Consider the following 16,025-nt stretch of genomic DNA (forward strand, 5'->3'; position numbering starts at 1 on the left):
GATTCATGCTGTCCCTAACTTGGATAGCTCATGTGAAGTCTTTTGTTTTAAAAGCAGGATGCTCAGTTCCAATGTGTATAGAGGAATGAGTGTCAGTGTTGTGTCAACAAAGGATTTCCTAGTGCTACTATTATACAGACTTAAAACAATATTTGCTGTGGATAAAAGCTTAGCCTTTCTAATATCAGGGAGTAACAGAGCACCAGAAGGGAGGGAAAGATTGGCAGAGTCTTAGCACTAGGAAAATCCTCTTCCAATTTGACTCAATTCATGGGATCATAGGCTTAGAACAGAAAGGGACCTTAGAGGTTATCTAGGACAAACCCCTCATGTTACAGATGAGGATACTGAGGCCCAGGAGGGGAATTGATTTGCTGGAGGTCACCCAGGATTCAAACACAAGACATTCAATCCTCTTCCATCTGACCTATCTATATGGCAAAAGACAGAGTGGGGTAATGGTTAGAAAGCCAGCCTTGGAGATGGGGACTCCTGGGTTCAAGCCCAGCGTGTGACACATGCCGTGGAACTCTTGGCAGGTCAGTTAGCCTTCTGATGACTTCAGACAGATGCTTAAGATACAGAAAAGATGTTGGTGGAAGGAATTTCCATCCTGTTTGTTTGTTAGACCAATGAAATCACAGGTTCCACAACACCTCCTTCTCAAAAAAAAAAAAACAAAAAACCCAAAAAAGCAAAGCAGAATTTTAATCCGGGTCCTCTGGCTCCAAGACCACCAATCCTCTCAGTTTTACTTAGGTCCCATATATTATATAATTGAATAATGTGTCAAGCCTATTCAAAAACTCAGGTCCACAAGGTGATCAAATAAATACAGTAAAGCATTTATTCAGGGTCAAGGAATTGCAATCCAGAACAAAGCAGTGTGCTATTCAGACAGGGAAGTTCAGTGAAGGGGGTTACTAATGGAAGTTATATTCACTCACATTGGGGGAAGCTGGGTGAATAGATGGAATAGCAGGTTCCAAGTTATTGAGAGCAGCATGATTAGCACTTGAGTAGAAAAAACACAGGATTGAGTTAAGCCACCTGGAGCCTACAGAGGCAGGGCGCTGACCAAGGTCCCCTAGCCAGGGGCATGAGGAGGCTAAACAGAAGAGCTGACCTGCAGGAAGGGCTGGTAGAAATGTCCTTGGAGCTCTCCATGTGGGGGAAAACTGCTGATCACGGAAGAGTCTCAGGAGGTGACCTTGTGGGTAGGGGGTGATTAGAAATCACTAGTCAGAACAGGGTAGGAGATACAGAGTTTCCCAGGGATTAACAAATGAATAAAACATTAAACATTCGCTGTGTGCAAAGCACCATACTAAGTACTGGGGGTCCATATAGGAACGTAAGCCCTCAATGAGCTTATATTCTAATGAGGGGAACACACATTGGAAAGGTTTTAGCGACAGGTGAGATGGAAAAAGTCCTGTGGTCCTTAAGGTGCAGCAGAAAAGCAGATGATGATGCCTCCTCTTCACTGTGATTACCTCTAATAAAATCATATCTTTTTATGATGTTGGACCACTTGACAGCCAAGGAGTTTGATGGGAAATGTTCTTTTTGGGCTAGTAGTAGCTGTGACTGTGGCATCTGCTGGAGCAGTGCTAGGCTGCAGCCTCCCTAGGGGCTGCTTCCCATTGGCTGAGGGTAGTGCGCTAGAAGCATCACCATTCCCAAGGCTCATGGGTCCTGGGCTGTCTCCATTAGAGTCTGAGAAGAAGCGGCAGTCAAGGTGATGACGATGGCTTTACCTTCCTGACCCTTGCTGTCTCCTTTACCTCTTCCAAGGCACCTGGCTGCTTCAGCTAGGTTGACTTGCCTACCATTTGGGAGGCAGGTGGTTGGTAGCTGGTGGGAATGGTTGGCCCCTTCTCCTTAGGAACTGCCTCTCCAGTTGGTAACTGTGAGGCTGGTCTGGAATCAGGACCAGTGGAGTGAGGGATGCTGCCTTTCCCAGGATTCCAATGCTGCTCTGCCTTTGGGAAGCAGTGAATCAGCAGCTGTTGCTTTGGATAATGAAGCCTTTCTCCACAAAGGTTTCTCTCCTCAGTGATGGCAGTGGGGGCTGGGCTGGCAGCAGGTTTGGTGTATATGTGTGTGTGTGTGTGTGTGTGTGTGTATGTGTGTGTATACATCCACACCCACACATATGCATACACATATGTGTGTGTGTACACATGTATATATGTGTATGTGACATAGATGATATGTGTTGTCTCTTCTATTAGAATACAAGTTCTAAATAGCAGGGAATGTTTTTTTTTTTCTCTGTAATTCTGGCACATAGCCCAGTACTAGGCACACAGTACATGCTTAATAAATGCTAGTTGGCTGCTGGATTCTCAGTTACATGTACTAGTTGGATTAGATGTCCTTGAGGTCTCCTCCACCAGGGAAGGGAGACTCCATGCTTCTATTGGTACTTTCACCCGAAGGAGTCATGTTTCTCCCTTTAGGCAGAACAGAGTTACTACCAGGAACTGAGGGCTGACTTTATTATCTACTCCTCTTTGCTCTCAGATGACTCTGAGTCGTTACTGATTAAATTATGCTCGAATTCCCCAGGGGAGAGAGCCGTTGCTTGTGTCGATACCAGCTCTGGGCTCCTCCCGGTGCATCATCACTGCTTTCTCCTTGTGATGTTTTGGCTCAGCCTGAGGAAGAGACAGGAAGTTTGTGAACACGACTTTCCTTCTTTACAGATTAAATCTGACAAAGGCCAGGACAGGAGCTCTTGGAGTGGATTTAGAGAAGGGGAGGTGCTGGGGGGAGCAGGTTTGAAATGTTATTACTAACTGCATTGTTTAAAGAAAACTCATCACAGGCTTCTTGACAGTCTTTTGCTGTGGAAACCTGTCTAGCATTCTGTGATCAATTAGCCTTGGTTTAAATGACTCAGGAGAAGAGGAAAAGGCCAAGGCCCGGGGTTAAAGCTGTCTGAGTCCAGGTGGTGGGAGTTTGACTGGGTTCTGCTCCCAGACCCATTCATGGGGACCTTTCTTGACACCCGTGGTGAGTTGGAATAGAAGTTCCCATCTATATACCACCCTAGAGTTTATAAAAGCAAGAGACAGGTGGCATAGAGGATAGAGCACCTGGCATGAGTTAAAATTCTGCTGCAGACATTAGCCGTGTGACCTTGGGTAAGTAATTTAACATCTCTCAGACTCAATTTTCTCATCTGCAAAATAGGATTAATAATTTCATTCACCTCATAAGGTTGTCATAAGGATCAAATGAGGTAAATGCTATAATGGATGGAGAGTGAGGCCTGGAGTCAGGAAGATCTGAGTTAAAAATCCAGCCTCAGATACTGACCAGCTGTGTGACATTGGGCAAGTCACTTAAGCTCCGATAACCTAGGAGGCAGCCAGGTGGCTCAGTGGATAGAGTGCTGGACCTGGAGTCAAGAAGATCTGAGTTCCAATCCAACCTCAGATGCTTCTTAGCTGTGCAACCCTGTACTAGTCATTAAAAAACAACTCTGCCTCAGTTTCCCCATCTGTAAAATGAGGATATTGATAGCACTTACAGCGCTTGGCACAGTGCCTGGAACATAGTAAGTACTTTATAAATACTTATTCCCTCACTTGATGTTCTCTCTCTGTCTCTCTCTCTGTCTCTCTCTGTCTCTCTGTCTCTCTCTGTCTCTCTGTCTCTCTCTGTCTCTCTCTGTCTCTCTGTCTCTCTCTGTCTCTCTCTCTCTCTCTGTCTCTCTCTGTCTCTCTCTCTCTCGCTCTCTCACACACACACACACACACACACACACACACACACACGAACTTTCTACTTACAACTAATGAGAGAAGACTGAATTAATGTGTTTTTAAAGTTGTTCTATTCCATGTAAGTATTATAATGTGAACAGTGGGGCCAGGGCATGTTATCAAATCGAGCCCCTATAGATGCTCACTTTAATGGATAGTTGAGAATGATATATAACTTTTAATTAGTGCAGTAGAATCAGGGGCTTCCAAAGTACTTGCAAAGTACTTTTGTTCTCTCAAGTAAGTAAAACATTGGCCTCTGTAGTCTCCTGTAAATTAATAATTTACACACACGTCTAACTCCCCCGAGCCTCATCCCCACATACTCTTAAAAATTATATCTACTGAAGCACAATGATAAACTTCCCTCCAGCTTCTGTCCAAATGACAAGTTCAGGTTCAGTGGGATCTGAATGAATGAGATATGACTGTATTATCAACAAGACTCCGGGTTCTAGATCACTGTCAGCAGTTTTCATTCAGCACGTGCCAGAGTTGACTGACTGTGTGCTACCATGATATAACTATTTTACACTTTGTTATTCTTAACTGGTGAATAGTTGTTAATAACAAAGCACTTGGAGCACACTATTATTTCTCCGGGTGCTTTTAAACATTTATTATTTGAATGTCTGCCCTGTATTTCTCTCCACATTTGTAATAACAGTAATAATGATAGCAAGTATTTGTAAGGCTCAGGGAGCCTTTTGGCAGTCAGCTGAAGCTTATACATTCCTTCTCACAATCATTTAAATGCATCCAATAAAATACATGAGATGGAAAAGAAAATCAGTTATATTAAAATAATGAGGCAGCTACATTACAGTGAATAGAACGCTAGACCAGAAGTCAGGAGGACTTGAGTTCAAATTTGACCTTGGCCACTTAGAAGCTGTATAACTAACTCCAGGCAAATCATTCAGTTGTTGCCTCATTTTCTTCAACCGTAAAATAATAGCACCTTGGTAATATTGGGAGGATCAAGGGACGTAGTATTTGTAAAGTGCAAACACTGGCTATTATTATTAATATTTTCCCCATCCAAGTTTATGCGCCCCCTGATATTTATCCACAAATCCTCTGTATATCCACGGCCCCCTGACATTTGTTCTTGCCATTCAGTCTTTTTTGCTGTGTCTGACTCTTTGAGATCCCATTTGGGGTTTTCTTGGCAAAGATACTGGAGTGGTTTATTATTTTCTTCTCCAGCTGATTTTAAAGATACACCCCATGACACAGCTCTAGTTAAAGGTTTTTCCAAATCTATTTAGCTTTGTTATTTCATTTGATGGAGAGGTAGAGTGGATAGCAAACCAAACTTGAGGTCAGGAAGACTAGGTTTTAAATCCCACCCTTGTTACTAGCTATGTGATCATGGGTCAGGGAAATGTGGGCCATTGTTTCTAAAATGAAGGAGGTGGATCAGATGGTCGCTAAGCTTAGAGAGCTGCTCCTCCATCTTTAGTGTCCATCTCTCACCCAACGCTCACCTGTGGCTCCAAAAAGCTGTAGCATGCATAGTAGCCATACCAAGTAAATCCGTGGGCAGACAGGCTAAACCAGGTTGAAACTGACAGGACCTCAAACCCATCGATAAGTCAGGAGTCTGTCTACCCTAAGCATGGGAAGACTTCCCTTGGAAGAATGGACAGACAAGAATAATTTGTTCCTAGGGTCATGAAGGCAGCAGAAGCAGGCACTGTGGAGCACTTAGAGCTTGGTCAGACTTCGAAGATACCAAGGTCATCCAGTGCATCCTCCACCATCACCAGTAATCCTGACTTTTGACCTGTCCCTGGACGTCAATGACTGAGAGAGAGAATGAGGCTGATGACTTCATGCAACTATGCATCACTTAAATCCAATTTGTATCACCCTGTGATGTCATTGGTCATTTTCAAAATTGCATTCCAGGACAAATGACACAATGCCAATGGGCATGATGAGAGACCCCTATAACAACAGAGTCAAGGAAAGAAATATAGAGACCATTTCTCCCAGTGCTTTGCACACAGTAGGTGCCCATTGAATGTTGGCCATTGTGATAGATCCAAATAATGTTAGAGCTGAAAGGGACCTTAGAAATCACCTGGTTCAACAGCCTGGTTTTGCAGATGAGCAGATAGGAGACCCAGAGCAAGAGAAAGTGATTTGCCTGAGGTCAGCAATGATGAATATCATACTTCATTTTTCTAGCCTCTTTAGTAGGTTCTCTGTGAGGTCAAAGGATTATATTTAGATCTGGAAGAGACCTTAAAGGTCACCAATCCAACCTCCTTCTTTTTTACAGAAGAGGAAATGGATGCCTAAAGGGATTAGTGATCTGCCTGAAGTCACACAGCTGCTAAGTAGCAAGTCCAGTAGGATTTAATTCCAAGTCCTTGGACTCCTTACCCATTGCTCAGCCTAACCCTCTTCTATCACAGAAACAGAGGCCCAGAGGGCTTGGATAACTTGTCCAGGGTCATACAGCTAGTAAATGGTAGAGAGAGGATGCACAAAATCAAAGAATTTGAGAAATGGAAGAGTCCCAAAAGGATCTTCTGATTTGAACCCAGGATTTCTGAATTACTATATCTGTATGCACACATGTGTATATATATGTATGTATGCATGTATATGCATGTATACCCTATGTATATATTAATATGTGTACATATTGCACATTTGTACGTGTGTACACTCATGTACAGATGCGTGTTAATTTGAACATGGTTGTTTGCTGTAGTCACCTGCATTAGATTGGGAGCTCTTTGAGGACAGGAGCTGTTTTTACCATATTGCTAGCACTTAGCACAGTGACTGTAATATAATAAGCACTTTAAAAATACTTGTTGGCATCTAGATGGTGAAGTAGATAGAGTACCATACCTGGAATCAGGCAGACTCATCTTTCTGAGTTCAACTCTGGCCTCAGCCACTTACCAGCTGTGTGATCCTGGGCAAGTCACTTCACCCTGTTTGCCTCAGTTTTCTCATCTGTAAGATCAGTTAGAGAAGGAAATAGCAAACACTGCCCTTCCACTATCTCTGCCAAGAAAACTCCAAATGGGGTCACGTAGAGTCAGACACAACTTAACAGCAACAAATGTGTGTTGACTTCCACCATCATCTTTCTTTCTAAGAATAAGGACATGTCTCTTCTTCTCCCTAACCAGATCTATCTCCGTTACCAGCAGGTTTCAGTCTTCCTTTCTCCCAAAGGTTCAAATGAACGAACACCATAACTTTCTGTGCTGTAGCCACAGAATGGTGTATTGATTCTTTGCACCTGTGCAAACAGCTGCTGTTTTTGATCCCAGAAGCAGCTGTTTGTCAGTAGGAAGGGAGGCAGGTCTGGTCAAGGGTTGATACCTTCTTAATACTCTGTTAAATTATTTTGATGATCTTAACTCAGGAGGTACTTGATCTGAGCTACTCTGAGTCCTTTAAATCCACTGTGAGTTCTGGGGAATAGCTCTGTGAGCCCTGAATGATTCGGGAATTTGTCCCTGGGGAAGACTAAATCTCCCATGGCAGTAACTATTCTGAAGGTTTGAAAGCTCGAAATCGTAAGAGCTCAACCAGAGCCCTCTGGGAATCAGACCTCTGAGGAATTTGCTTAGAAAGGATAGGATGGCAGTTTTCTATACTTCTTCCTGTGGAGGCTGCATTGTCCTCCAAATTTACTTAGCATCTTAGTATGGTACCCTCTCTAGGGTTACTTCTCTAACTGTTCCCTACAGGGTTATTGATTACTTTTCCTTTGGGGTTCTAGGAATAACTTTGAGGGTAACTGAGATTTCTAGTACTGCCACTCATGAGCCCTCACTGGTGAACTTCCATTGATATTCATCCAATAGCCTCAATTAACTTTTAGAAAGGGTTTTTACTAAGTATAGTAGGGCAGTCATAAAAACATTCACCCTCAAATCAGGGGTACACTATCCACTTGCATATGTAAAGTTCCTTGGGAGAGTAAGCTTAAAGCTTTGAGATCACATGTGGTTAAAGAGTAAACTCACAGCTTGTGGTTATCAGAAGACCTTTGGTATTCCCTTTGTGGAGTACCCATAAAGCCTTTAGATGTAGCCCTCTACTGTGATCCAGGGTCTTAAAGCTGCCTTTTCTCAGTATGTCTTGTTTGTTATCAGCATGTCTCTCAGCTCCCAATACAACTAATACCATCAGCTGCTGATGCTTCAAGGACTGTCTCCAGTGTGCACCACCACCAGTGGTGACAGAATCTCTAGGTGTTTTGACTTTTGCCTAGGTTAAATCTCATCAATTCCATCTCTGGATCTTGGTTGCCTTTTCTTAGGAGACCTATTTGCCTTTGTCATGTCTTCCTCTACCCCTACCTAGATGTCTTGACTCCTACTAGTCTAATCTTTCTGGTAACCTAGTCAATGGGGACGGAGGAGAAAGGGGGTAAGGTACTGTCTTCCCCAAGAGCAATTCCATGTCAGAAATCTAGAATCCTTAGATCCCAAGTCTAGAGTCCCCTCTCACCCAGCTGACTGGGTCCAAACTGACTTACTGTTTTTATATGTAGTCCAAGAACAGTGACTTTTGATCTTCAGCCAATCACAAATAATTTCCTATAGGGCATCCTCTGTCTTTATCCAACGACCAAAAATCACTATAATCTCTTGAAATTAAGGGCTTATTCACATAGTTTAATTTGGATTCATTGATTCAATTAGGATGCCTGAGGATTCTGTGATTCATCGAAGCATGAGCAGATCCCCATGCTTGAAATAAGATCATGGATGTAAGGCTAAATGGGACCTCAGAACACATCTGGTTGAACTCATTTTACAGTGGAAGCAACTGAGGTCCAGAGAAGTCATAGAAGGGTCTTCAGGGGCTGCATCTAATCCCTTCATTTTCCACATGAAGAATGGACCCTAGTGGGTAGGGCAGGTTAAGTGACTTGACCAAGGCCATTCTCTGACTCCAGAGCTCTGACTTCCATCATGACACAACCGTTATGAAAAACCTGCTTCTCTTCACTCAGGTTCAAAATCTTGAACTCAGCATTGACTCTTCCATCTCCTGGAGTCCCCATTTCTGATAACTCATTGAGTCTTAGAGATTTTACCTCCACAGCCTCTCACAGTCTCTTTCTACCCATGTGGCCACCACTCAAGTCTACTGTCTTTATCCTGTCATTCTTGGACTATCCAACAACTCCCCCATTAGATTATAAGCTCCTTGAGAGCAGAGATTTTTTTTTTTGCCTCTTTTTGTATTCCCAGCACTTAGTACAGTAGGCACTTAAGAAGTGTTTACTTGATTGAATTGAGTTTCCTTGTTACCTACTATGTTCCAGGCACTGTGCTAGGCATCAGGAATCCAAAGACAGAACAGTCCTTGCACCACAAGGAGCTCATATTCTTGACCCAGATACTTAAAGGGATTTCTGACCTTATCCATTTAGATAATTCCCTCCAGTGAGGCAGCTGGAGGTGACTGGGTAGTGCAGTGGATAGACCACTGGGCCTGGAGTCAGGAAGCCCTGAGTTCAAATTCATCCTCAGACGCTTACTAGCTGTGAGATCCTGGACAAGTCACTTAACCACTAGCTGCCTCCATTTCTCCATCTGTAAAATAAGACTAATAAAAAACCCTACCTTACTGGCCCTCTGACTGCCTCAGTTTCCTCATCTGTAAAATGGAAATAATAATAATCCATACCTCAAGTGAGATAATATTTGTAAAGGGCACTCAGCACAGTGCCTGGAACGCAGTAGGAGCAACATAAATGCTGTGTTCTCTTCTTTTCCTCTTCTGATGAGTCAAATCATAACCTGTTCATACTTGTCCTTCCTATGCAACCCTTGGTCACATCTTCTATAAGTCCATTCATTCAGTGTATTAGGGCTGAGGTGTCAGATACATGGGGGCTGCCCATGACCTACAGCACTCCTGAGTACAGCCTGAACTAGATTCACATGTAGGTCCTATCTGATTTTAATGTGCTGATGTATTAATAAAAATATATTAATTGAGATTGATGATAGTATTCATTGATACTATCTGTATATATTAGTGTATTTCTATAACAATAATGTTTAGTAATTTTGGTATATATTTGGTATATATTAATTGGTATATTTATCAATTGGTATATATTCATGTTAATTATAATACATTAAAATATAATAATAATATTAGGATATATTAATGTCTTAAATAGTATGGTATATTTAATTAGTGTAGCATATGTTCATACAAATGTACACACATCTATACACATGACCCCCCTGAAGGGAGCCGTTAAATCCACCTGGAGGTAAGAGAATCATAGGTGGAGAATCCTAACCCACACATTATTTCCTTTGAACCTTATAATGAGGTAGTTATTATTTGACAGCGGAGCAGACAGGCTCAAAGAGTCACACCATTAATGAGGTGTTAGTCTGGATTCCATCCCAGGACTCCTAACTCCAAATCCACTTGGGTTTCCCCCACGCTACACTTTTCTGACCTATTGGTTTATAACTAGGCCATAGGTAGAAGCAAACCTCTGTCTTCCCGAGGCAATAAAAGGAAAAGAGAAAACTCCTCACTATGTTATTCATTCAGCTGAATCATTGAAAGTAGAAATGATCCAACCTAAGTCCGGGAAAAGTTAGTCTTTCTGGATATCTAAGGCAGCCAACGGATTATCTGAGCTTAGGTCAACTGAAACCTCAGCCTACAGCCAAACCTTGCTCTGGAAAATGGCCTGTGGTGCAGAGGATGTCTGGGGAGAGGCCAGAGGCCCTGTTTTTTAAAGCCCTTCTGTGGTGCCCTCCCCTGCCCTTAGGAGAAAGCTGTCAGCCTCCGAAGGCTTCCAGGTCTCACCATCAGCCTTATGGGGGCTCTGGATTCCACATTTCTCTTCCCCAGAAGGCTGAGACTTTGGCAGCTGTGTTCATTTAACATAGTCTGTGATATTTTTCTCTACCCTCAACTTTGCTGTTACAGCTCTCAGCCTGCCAAAGGCCAGATAGAAAGCGCAAGATAAATTCAATGGCCAGAAACTTAGCAGAAGGTTCAGTTAATTTATTTGACACAGATAAGCCCACTGGTCTGATTTAGCACAGGGAGATGCTGTGTGGAGGGGAGTTAAATCTGATCTTAAAGCCTATTCTCCATGCATTGTACAAACCAGAGGTCAGCAGCTCCTTCAGACAGGAGCAGGGCTGCAGGCTGGGTCATGCCTGTGGCTGCTGGCAGACCTAAGGCACATGGAGGACAAAGAGGGGACCGGAGGCAGGAGGAAGAAAAGAAGGGAGGGAGGTGAAAGGGAATAAAGGGGAAAGACAGTATAGAGGGAGAGAAAGAGAAAGAGGGTGAGGAGAAGGACAAGAAAGAACTGACTTGGATCTGAGGTATCAGTGCCATATGTTGTCTCTCTCCAGAGAAGCTTGATCGAGGGTTTGTGGCATTGCTTGTATGACGTGCCAAGGTTATTTTACAGACTTAGAACATTCTCTGGAGTACAATAAATGTGCTTCAGGGGCTGGGGTTAATAGTCAGTGACTCAAACAGGCAGCTTCTTGGGGAGAAGGAGACAGGATGTGAGAGCTAGAAGGGGCCTGAGTACATGGAAGGTCAGAGCTGAGAGTGGCTGAGGTGGGAGGGACCTTACTTAGAACAGAGGATGTCAGGGCTGGGAAGGGCATTAGAATATGGAAAGTCAGGGCTAAGAGGGCCTTAGAACAGAGAATGGCAGAGGTGGGAAGGGCCTTAGAACAGGGAATGTCAGAACTGAAAGAAATTTCAGAAACTAGAATGTCAGAACTTGGAGAGATTTTAGAACATGGAATGCCAGGGCTTGGAGGGACTTTGGAACAGAGAATATCAGAGCTGGGGAGCCTGGGGTGGAGAATCTTAGAATATGGAAATGTCAGAGGTGGGAGGGGCCTTAGAACATAATTCCAAAACTGGAAAGTTCTTAAAGGATACTGCAGCTGGGAGGAGCTTTAAAATAGAAAATTCTGCCTGACACTGGGAACTTTCAGAGATGCCATCATTCAACCCCCTCATCTTCCAGATGGAGACAGCAAAACCTCCACAGGTAAGTAGTTACACTTCTGGTGAGTGGTAGGGCTAGCCCTGGCACCCAGGTCTCCTGACTCACTCCAGGATCCTATGCACTTTGCTACCAAAACAGTGTCCATCTCAGCAGGTAAGATCAAAGCACAGACAAGTGTAACTTTCTACTGAGGTTCCCTGAAGATTCCTTGGGGTAGGGATTAGATGGAAGCAAATTCTCTTATCTTATAACTGTGATTTGCTACCCTAGCCCTGGGAGGTCAAAGATGGCAGGAGGAAGACTGATGAAGTAATTTATCCAAAGATGCCCAGCTAGAGGTGGCAGAGCTGGGGAGTCATGAACCTAAGGTTACCAATGCTGAATGGGTCTGGGACACAACTAGAAAGGACATTGTCAAAGAGGCTCCTTGGGGGTGAATTCTGCTCCTTTTATGCTCTACTGTGCCTATTAAAATGTCAGCTGAATGTCAGCTGGCTAGCTGGCTGGATGAACAAATCCATGAATGAATGAATGAACAAATGAATCTGGTTCTGACCCAGATAATTCGAATTTTATGCACGCCTTACCATTGCACATGCCCCTTTGTCAGCAAGTAAGTTTAGGTGTTTCATGGAATAGACCTGTAAATGATCATTGACCAATCAATGGCCCTGGAGCTCATGTGAGCTCATGGTGAGCCTAGTCTTAGTATGGTCCAGGAGGGAACCATATCTCCCTCTTCTGGGAAAGGGGAAAAATGCAAGATTGGGAACCTCAGATTAAAATAAGCAAAGACATAACTGGTATGTTCATCATAGCTTTAGTGTTTGGGAGGTCCTAAGGGAAAGTACAGGGCAGAAGAGGTATTAGATTGACTACCAAACTGAAGGTCTACAGAGTTGTTGTGCTGACCTCATGGTTGTATGCCTGTGAAATATGGACAGTCCACCAGCACCATGCCAGGAAACTGAATCGCTTCCATTTCAACTGTCTTAGGAATATTCTGAAGATCACCTGACAGGAGAAGGTACCAGACACTGAGGTCCTTGCTCAAACTAAACTTCCAAGCATTCAAACTATGCTTCAGAGAGCGCAACTCCGATGGGTTGGCCATGTTGTTCAAATGTAAAACATACACTTGCCAAAAAGACTTTTGTGGAGAACTCACAGAGGGCAAGCACTCACATGATGGTCAGAAGAAGTGATATAAGGACACTGTCAAGGTCTCACTTAAGAACTTTGGAATTAATTGTGTGACATGGGAGACACTGGCACAGGACTGCTCAGCATGGCATGTCCACATCAGAAAGGGTGGTATGCTCTACGAGGAAAGCAGAATTGAAACAGCACAAAGGAAATGTAGGATGTGCAAATTTAGAGTATCCACCTCAAATGTTAACACAGTCTATTTGTACCCAACATGTGGTAGAACATTCTGAGCTCGTATTGGTCTGATCAGCCACAGACAGACACATTGAAACTGGACTCTAACACTGTGATGTCATTTTGGTCCTCTTCGAGAATGAAGGAGAACAAGAGCCAGAAAGGTTGGAAAACTGGAAAAGACCCTTTCAGAGGCCATTGAATCCACCCCATTCATTCCAAAGATAAGCAAATGGGGTTCAGAGAGATTGCCTGAGGTCACTCTGATAACTGAGGAGGAGGGTCAGGTTTTGAACCAATATCTTCTGATTTCTTCCTTCTGCTGATTATTTCCAGTTCACGCTATCTAGAGCTTGTTTGCTCATAGTTACTTGAATGTTGTCTCCCCTATCAGGATGTAAGCTCCTTGAGGGCAGATACCATCTTTTGCCTTTCTTTTATCTACAGTGCTCACCATAGTGCCTGGCACACAGGCACATGATAAATACTTATTCCCTTTCCCTTTCCCCTTTATTGTTGACTGATTGGTACAGTGCCATAGAAGCAAAGACTATGGAGTTAGAAAGGATCTTAGAGAGAGATCATCTCATCCAAACATGTCAATTTTACAGAAACTGATGGACGGTCTTGTCCTAGGACCAGAGATTTGGAATTGGATGGGACCTTTAAGGCCATCAAGTCCAACCTCTACCATTGAAGGTTGGAAAACTAAGACATAGAAAGCAAAGATGTACCTCGCCCAAGGTCGAACGACTAGATACTGTCTAAGGAAAGATTTGAAGCCAGGTGCTCCTGATTTCAAGTCCAGGACCCCAGCCATGATGCCTTGTTGCTTCTCTCCTCCAAGACTGCAGAAGTTGCAAGTGTCAGAAGTGGGATTTGAACCCACTCTCTCCCATTTGCTCCCATTACCTTTCTGCCAGTTTTCCCTTTTATGGAATCTCAGAAGTAGAAGAGATGGCTGAGTCCATCTATTTCGACCAGCCCTGGAATAAGAGTTCCATCTACCCCAACTCCTGTAGGGGCAGTCTAGTTTGTAGGTCCAGCAGCTGTTACTTTCCTACTTCTATGTAGCACAGTGGATAGAGTGCTAGACCTGGGGTCAGGAAGATCTTTCAAATCTAGTCTCAGATACTAACTAGTTGTGTGACCCTGGGCAAGTCACTTAACCTGTTTGCCTCAATTTCCTTATCTATAACATAAGGATAATTATAGCACCTTCCTCCCAAGATTGCTGTGAAGATCAAATGAGATAATAATAGTAAAGTTCTTTATAAATTTTACAGCACCATTGTAATATACTATTATTCTTACTTCACTTTTCAAAAGTTTGTTTTCCCCAAACAAAACCAGTAACCAAAACCAAAGAAAACCCTAAATGATGCCAAGCTCTATAAACCTTAATTAAGTCAAATAGCAGAGTAGGTTACAGTACAATCCACTACCCTCTTTCTCTTTTACTGTCCAATGAAAGAAAGGCAGCCCAGCTCTATGGACTTTAACCAGATGGTGGTGACACTGTTCATTGTACTTAACCAAGAATTTTGCTGCTTTTTAGGGGCAGCTAGGTGGCACTATAGTGCAGAGAGTATCAGGTCTGGAATCAGGGACACAACTGTCCCTGAGTTCAAATCACACACTTAATGGTGTGACCCCGAGCAAGTCACTTGACCCTGTTTGCCTCAGTTTCCTCATCTGTAAAATGAGCTGGAGAAGAAAATAGCAAACCGCTCCAGTATCTTTGCCAAGAAAACCCAAAATGGGGTCATGAAGAGTTGACTGCAAAATGACTGAACAAGTTGTTTTTAACGTGGGATCTGTGAACTAAATAATAATAACCATCTCAAATATTGTATTTCAATATAGTTGGTTACATTTATAATCCTGTATATTTTATTGTATGCATTCAAAACTTTATAGGCTTCCTTAGGCTGTCAATGGGGTCTATGATCCAAAAAAAATTACACTTCCTACTTTACATAGTCGAACCCTATTCTTTCCATTCTACACTGTGCCTCCCAGGGATGTGCTGGTGAACGTTTAACAATCAGCTCACGGGGTGGGGGGCGGGGACTGTACACATGACATACTTTTAAGTTTAATCTGCATTATGAATGTTTACTCTATCATTTTCTTAAATGCAAACAATAAACGAAACAAATCAAGCCCTGATTTTGTAAGCACTGGATTTCCAAGGTAGAAATGTTCACACTGAAAATTTAACAATCTGCTCTCTGAGCAGGTTGGAGCTGCCTCCATTTTGCATGTGTGTGCACACGGACACACACACCTGCTCTTTTCTCATCTTTCCTTGTAATCTGCTAATTTATATACTAGCCTTACCTATCACCCCAATAGAACATAAGCTTTCAGGGAGGGGCGATTTTTTATTTTGTCTCTCTATCCCTAATATCTCCTGGTACCTTGCACATAGTGGGTACTTAATGAATTCATTAGAAAACCTTTATTAAGCACCTGCTATGTGCCAATTAGGGTTACAAAAGTGGACAAAAGACAGTTCCTGCCCTTGAAAAGTTTACAATCAAGTGGATTCTTATTGAAGTTAAGTTGGATCCTGCTCTTCAGTTTTTATTACTTCACACAAGTCTTCCCAAATTTCTTTGGATTAATCATGGATCATAGGATCATAGAATTAGAGCTTTAAAGGACAGAAGAAATTATCTAGTCTAATGCCCTTATTTTATAGGAAACAGAGGCCCAGAGAATATGCTTTTATGTGTCCTTAGCTGGGTCTTTTTAGTGCCATCTGTAGTTTCTACGTCATCTACATTTCTCCATGTATCTCTCCCCCTCTCCCTCTCACAAGGCCACCCCTTGGAACAAAAAAATTTTAAAGA

The sequence above is a fragment of the Notamacropus eugenii genome, chromosome 4, assembly GCF_028372415.1.
Source record: "Notamacropus eugenii isolate mMacEug1 chromosome 4, mMacEug1.pri_v2, whole genome shotgun sequence".
NCBI classification, from domain to species: Eukaryota; Metazoa; Chordata; class Mammalia; order Diprotodontia; family Macropodidae; genus Notamacropus; species Notamacropus eugenii.